The sequence below is a fragment of the Rana temporaria genome, chromosome 2 (assembly GCF_905171775.1).
Source record: "Rana temporaria chromosome 2, aRanTem1.1, whole genome shotgun sequence".
Lineage (NCBI taxonomy): Eukaryota > Metazoa > Chordata > Amphibia > Anura > Ranidae > Rana > Rana temporaria.
In genome coordinates, this window is record NC_053490.1 from 153,273,495 (window position 1) to 153,280,676 (window position 7,182).

General features: G+C 41.7%; 2 long non-coding RNA genes across 2 annotated transcripts; one reads left to right on the forward strand and one right to left on the reverse strand.

The window, feature by feature from the left end:
- Nucleotides 1-4,242: 4,242 nt before the first annotated feature.
- LOC120928561 lies at nt 4,243-4,882 on the reverse strand. The gene is made up of 3 exons (XR_005747227.1): nt 4,786-4,882; nt 4,543-4,664; nt 4,243-4,396 (listed from the first exon to the last, which is right to left on the reverse strand). It is a non-coding gene; the product is annotated as an uncharacterized LOC120928561 (long non-coding RNA).
- A 215-nt stretch (nt 4,883-5,097) lies between these two features.
- LOC120928562 lies at nt 5,098-6,088 on the forward strand. The gene is made up of 4 exons (XR_005747228.1): nt 5,098-5,175; nt 5,295-5,416; nt 5,563-5,719; nt 5,947-6,088. It is a non-coding gene; the product is annotated as an uncharacterized LOC120928562 (long non-coding RNA).
- The last annotated feature ends 1,094 nt before the right edge of the window (nt 6,089-7,182 follow it).

A 7,182-nucleotide genomic window follows, 5' to 3' on the forward strand; every position in this document is an offset into this window, starting at 1 on the left:
AGGTTGAGCAATCTCCGTGTACCATCGGGGGCTTGTCTGCTTTGAACAAAGCCAACCTGATCTGCTTTCACTAAATTAGGGGTAATTTTGGCTAACCGATTCGCTAAAATTTTTGCATAGATCTTTAGATCCGTATTTATTAGTGAGATTGGTCTAAAAATTTTTGGGGAATCCAGGTTCTTACCTGGCCTTGGCAAAGTGACAATTGTAGCTTGTAACATTTCCTCAGGGAAAGAGGCTGAGGAGGCGGCGCTGTTGAACAAGATACCCAAGTAAGGGACCAGGGTCTGCGAGAATGTCCTATAATATTCTGTTGAAAATCTGACAGAACCTGGGGACTTATTTTTTGGCAATGCTTGTATGGTGTCTAAAATTTCTTTAGATAGAATTGGGGCATTAAGTGCAATCAAGTCCTCTTCCGTTAAGGACGGAAGGGACACCAAGTCTAAGAAGGTAGATATAGTTTGTGCCGTGGGCTGTGGTGTAGCACTATCTGACTTCAAGTTGTACAAATCTCTATAATACTTCATGAAGGCATTAGCTATTTTGACCGGGTGATGTTCTACAATACCTGTGTGTGGGTCCTTAATGGAAGAGAGGTTAGATTTCCGTTGCCTCCTAGAAATATAATTAGCCAGCATTTTACCAGCCTTGTTGCCTTGAACATAAAAATTTGACTTTGTGCGTCTTAGTAAATTCTGATGGCTAGAGAGGAGTAATAAACGTACCCTCTGCCTGCAATTTAATAGATCAGTTTCTACCTTATGGGTGGGATTTTGTTTATGTAAACTTTCCAAATGTTTAAGGTCATTGAGCAAAGTGTTCAACAGCTCCCCCCTATGCCTCTTATCTTGTGCTGCTGCTTGGATGAGCAGCCCTCTGCTAAATGCCTTATGGGCGCACCATAAAGTAGTTATGCTAGTATCATCCGTATCATTTAATTAAAAAAATTACAAAAGCTGTTGGTCTATCTTTGAGGTATTGGTGGGATTAGCTAAAATCCCAATGTTGTTCCTCCACAGGTAGGTCGGAAGAGCAGAGCCCTGCTCTATCAGCATTATGGAGACCGGTGCTTGATCCGACTATGTGATTGAATGGATTGTAGCTGATACAGTCCTCTGAAGTAGATTGAAGTCAGAAAGAATGAGGTCAATCCTCGAATAGGCCCAGTGGGGAAAGGAGTAGTAGGTAAAGTCTTTCTCCGATGAGTAAATACATCTCCAAGGATCATATAAATCTTTTTCAGACAAAAAAGACTGAAGTTCCTGTCTATTAGAAGGGCTCTTGCTCAAGCAGTCCATATGTTTATTTACATGACTATTGAAGTCCCCGCAGCGAAGAAGGGAACCCTTTTTAACTTTGTCCACCTTTTTTAGTAGGGACCTCAGGAAGGAGGGTTGTCCTTTGTTAGGAGCATAGAGGTTTACTAGAGTATACGTGGAGTTGTTCATATCACAGATCAAAATAATATATATGCCGTTGGGGTCACAAAGCACCTCATGTAATTTAAAGTCTAAGGAATGTTTGATAGCTATCAAAACTTCCCTCTTTTTAACTGGAGCAGGAGCAGTGAAATGTGAGGGAAAGCCTTATTGGAACATTTAGGTTGTTTGGTAGCCATAAAATGTGTTTCTTGTGCACAAAGTAGCTCTCCTTTAAGTTTGTCAATTTCCCTCCACATTGCAGACCTCTTGAAAGGGCTATTCAAGCCATGAACATTCATGGAGACAATTGACAAAGTCATTATCCTGGAAAAAAAGGGTTTGCTGTGTATAATGATGATCTGAAATTATACAAGTGCAGTGCTGTCATGTTACCTGCAGATGGCGGTGGTGAAACAGAGATAGATAGCCAAGTCAAAGCTTTGTTGAAAAAGACGTTTGATATGAACCTCCTGTCTTGGAGTAAGGTGAATTCTTCAGAGTGCTCCTCAGGTACAGTAAAAAAAAGAGAAGAAAAAATAAATAAAAAGAAAAACCGAAGCAAAAACAGAGATGTAAAAAAGTGAAAACATTCCCAAAGTGCAAACATATCTCGCAACATTACAATAGAGGGGTAATGAGTTCCAAGCGAACCAAATTCGGCTTCTTCACAGCCCTAGAGAGCCAAAACTTATGAAAGGCAGGAGTACAAGCACAATGGTTTGAGTCAGGTCGTGCGCCACTTAGGGGACATCCTAGTAGGTACCGGTTCAGGCGATGGGATATGTGCATCCTCAGGCAGTAAGTCCCATTTTTTAGCCAGAGCCAGGCCTTCCTCCATGTTTTTAATAACATGTGTGCGGTTATCCTTAATGATTAGAAGCTTGGTGGGGACAAAAACTTCCGGTTCAGGCGCCGCATAGAGTAGCTGCTCTCTCCCTCAGCTCCCGCAGCACGACCGAAATCCGCCTAAAAAACCGGCTCGAGAAGCCCCACACGTCCCCCTCCACCTCTGGGCACATCCATCTGCTCCATGGACCGCTTCCTGGAAAAATCGGGTGCTCGCACCCACTTGTCCCAGGCGGCTCAGCCGCCGCCGGCGCATCCGCAAACCGAGGCCCTGGCTTCAGCCTACTCCGGTTCTCAGACTGCAGTCCAGCCGGCGGAGATGGAGGTAAGCGGTGACACCTCCTCCCCACCTCCTCCACACACACCACCACCCCAGCACTCAGGGGACAGCACCACAGAACAGATTGCCCAGGCTGTAGCTGCACTATTAAACCCCATGATAGCACAATCAGTGGAGAAGGCTGTGAATGCAGGGATGGCGCAAATAAAGGCCCAGCTAGGGGAACATGGCACTCGGCTTAATGACCTCGAGCACCTCCTCTCTAATGAAGAAGATGAGCTCTATCAGGCCCAGGGCACGGAACATGCTCAGGACAAAACTAACCAATATATTCTGCAGAAATTAGATGATTTGGAGAATAGATCCAGGAGGAGTAACCTACGTTTCGTGGGGGTACCGGTGTTGCTTCAGGCATCTCTCTGATTTCTGTGCCCAGCGCTTCCCGGAGGCACTGGGCCTTCCAGGCCACTGCTCGGTAGAGCGGGCCCACCGCATGGGGGCTTTCAACTCAGACCGGAAGTCACCACGTCTAATTATCGCCAAATACCTTAACTATGCGGACAAGTCCCTCATACTACGATCATTCCAGCAATCCCGCCAACTACAAATTGATGGCATTAAAGTCCTGATTTTTGCTGATTATTCAATTGAGGTATCAAAGAAAAGAAAAGCATTCCAACAGGTCTGCACGGAACTTTTCATACGACAGATCAAATTTACCCTGGCCTTCCCGGCTATTCTTCGCCTCAAAGCCCCGAACGGCGAACAACTGTCTTTCCAGGATCCATCCGAAGCAGAGGCTTTTCTGCGTATGCGGCAAGCAAACCCGCACCCCCAGTCTCCTTCTAAAGCCCCCCCCGCTCAACCGCCCTCTGGACCAAAGGAGCCCTCGGAAGGAGTCTCCCAAACGCTTCAGGGCCTTGATTCCAGATTCCGCCCAGTTCTCCACGAAATGAGTTTCCAGCACTTGTTGTTTTTTCTTTCTCCTACTTAGATCCTCCCTGGGTACCCTACGGCGCCTCGATCGGACTTTTTCAGGACTGACGCGTTGCCAATTCTTCTCCCCCCGGACATCCTCGGAATGATGCCCGTGTTTTCCTTGTCATTGGGCCCAGGTAGACTCATGTATCAATATAAATATGTAAATGAAGCACAGATACTCAAATCACTGAACACCACATCCCGACATAAACAGAAAACAAGAAATGCGGGAAAGGGTGACAAACCCTGGGATTTTAAAGGTGTTAATATTGGAAAATTCAATCCAAAACAATGAAATAAATATAAAAATAATAATTTATTCAGACATATAAATTGGTTTTTAAATAACACAGAATATCAAACAAGACATGGATGGTCTCATAGGTGATAGGTTAGCGACTAAAACAGTAGCAGAGGAACCTGTTGGAGGAGGCCCGACATGTTTCACTCGATTGAGCTTTATCAAGGGCAGTGCAACAAGCTACAAAATAGAAAAAAGAGAGAAAAACAAAATAAGGCATTGTGAATATTGCCAAAAACAACAACAACAGTCTGAAAAGTACAGACCGCTGGTGTTACAGTACAAAATGATCTATATTTATACATAAATGATATTTGGGGGATAAACATTTGTAATAGAGTAGTTCATGAAAATACAAAGGTCACATAAACTAGTTGTACAGTGAAAGAGACCAGGAGCACACTTATCCGTCCAGGTCCAAGAACATCCAATCACAATTAAAATCAGCTGTATGCCATTAAATCAAACTGTGAAAAAGGATTCCACAGTATATGTGCCTAATCTAACAAGCATCCCAAAGGAGAGCCACACCAGCCAGTCAGTCCAAGTGGGGTTTACACAATGCTATAGTAAAAAAGGTAAACAATAATAAATAATGGGAAAGTACACCCACCAAAGAAAATTCTGGGGGGGGTAAAATCTCAAGCAATAAGGTTAAAAATAAAAGTTTGTATATACAGCTGTATCCATATATAAGCATATGTAAATACCTTGGATAGGCAGTTGGATCGGATCAAAAGAAGGGACTAGCAAAATTGCGTCCAGCACAGGAAGAGTTAAACAGCCAGTTAGCATTGATCAGTTGGAGAGAAACCTCTAACAACGCTGGTTGCTAATAAAAAACATATAAGAAGGCATATAATCACTAATGGTGTCAATATAAACACCCAATGCAGTAATAGTAGGATAAAAAAAAGCTGTAGAATAAAACAAGGAAAGAGAGAGAAACAAACCTGTTTGAAGAGGTTGAAATCACATGCCTGAGAAATCATAAGGCAGAGACAGCCTGAAGCTCTGACATTTCAGAGCCATGGCAAGAGCAAACATAATTGACCTTTAAATACCCCCCAGCTGTGATGCAAAGCTGCTGGGGGTGGGCCTGAATCAAAAGTGTGTCCAATGACAAAATGGGCTGGGCAGGGAGATCCAAGGTGGCCGCCCCTAGGTGGTCAGTTCCGGCGGCCACTTTTGATTCAGGCCCACCCCCAGCAGCTTTGCATTACAGCTGGGGGGTATTTAAAGGTCAATTATGTTTGCTCTTGTCATGGCTCTGAAATGTCAGAGCTTCAGGCTGTCTCTGCCTTATGATTTCTCAGGCATGTGATTTCAACCTCTTCAAACAGGTTTGTTTCTCTCTCTTTCCTTGTTTTATTCTACAGCTTTTTTATCCTACTATTACTGCATTGGGTGTTTATATTGACACCATTAGTGATTATATGTCTTCTTATATGTTTTTTATTAGCAACCAGCGTTGTTAGAGGTTTCTCTCCAACTGATCAATGCTAACTGGCTGTTTAACTCTTCCCGTGCTGGACGCAATTTTGCTAGTCCCTTCTTTTGATCCGATCCAACTGCCTATCCAAGGTATTTACATATGCTTATATATGGATACAGCTGTATATAGAAACTTTTATTTTTAACCTTATTGCTTGAGATTTTACCCCCCCCAGAATTTTATTTGGTGGGTGTACTCTCCCATTATTTATTATTGTTTACCTTTTTTACTATAGCATTGTGTAAACCCCACTTGGACTGACTGGCTGGTGTGGCTCTCCTTTGGGATGCTTGCTAGATTCGGCACATATACTGTGGAATCCTTTTTCACAGTTTGATTTAATGGCATACAGCTGATTTTAATTGTGATTGGATGTTCTTGGACCTGGACGGGTAAGTGTGCTCCTGGTCTCTTTCACTGTACAACTAGTTTATGTGACCTTTGTATTTTCATGAACTACTCTATTACAAATGTTTATCCCCCAAATATCATTTATGTATAAATATAGATCATTTTGTACTGTAACACCAGCGGTCTGTACTTTTCAGACTGTTGTTGTTGTTTTTGGCAATATTCACAATGCCTTATTTTGTTTTTCTCTCTTTTTTCTATTTTGTAGCTTGTTGCACTGCCCTTGATAAAGCTCAATCGAGCGAAACATGTCGGGCCTCCTCCAACAGGTTCCTCTGCTACTGTTTTAGTCGCTAACATCACCTATGAGACCATCCATGTCTTGTTTGATATTCTGTGTTATTTAAAAACCAATTTATATGTCTGAATAAATTATTATTTTTATATTTATTTCATTGTTTTGGATTGAATTTTCCAATATTAACACCTTTAAAATCCCAGGGTTTGTCACCCTTTCCCACATTTCTTGTTTCATGTATCAATATACTTTCATTTTCCTCTGCATGTTTACACCTGTTGCTATTGATCATTCGCTCCATGTGTCTTTATTTAGCTCACAATGCAGGATTTAATTTTGCTCTTGCTCTCTCTCCTATGTCCCCTTCGGACTTTTGTTACTAGGCTGATTGCCACTTGTTTCATTGTATTGCGCCTCCTGGGCCCACTGTACGTAACCTTGTTTGATTCCCCCCTGCTCCACGTATTGTCAACATCTGCTTCAATCAATATATCAATCCATATACTGTAAATATTTGATTTTCATATGTTAACAAGTTATGAAAGCATTTATTACGTGTGTAAAAAGCACCTCTTTTTAACTGCTGATAAAACCCCTTGCAGAGTATAAAATATCTGCTCTCTCTTTGGACATTATTAGAAACATTTTCACTGTGTCTCTCATCTGTCACCTATTTATGGTGGTGTTGGCCACTTCTGTCACTCAACACCAGCGCTGTTTGTATTTTATTTCTTGAATGGGCAGTTCTGTCTTATTTATCGTTGCTGGAATACTTTTAACATAAAATATCTGCTGCTTACTTAATATGCATGGTTCAGAAGACGATACTCCACCAAATTTTAGGAATATATGAGTAGCGCAGTTGGTGGAAAGAAAAATTCACATGTATATTCTTGTTTTCCCAACAAATTAATAAATTAGATTTGCCCTTTCAGGAAATCTGATTCAGTACATTTAGCAGACATGGTAGTAGAGGTGGAACCGTAATAAATGATGTCTTTACAGTTGTATGTGACAGTTCTTTCATGTTTCATTAACTTATATTACCTGAGTCACTTGACATTTTCGATCAACAGATGAAGCATGTTTAATTCACATGAAAAGCCAAACATGGTGATACTGATCCATGGAGCAGACTCATTTTCATTGCTTTTATTTCTAAATTTGAAAAAAAAGCAACAGAGTTTTAAAGAAGTGTAAAATGGT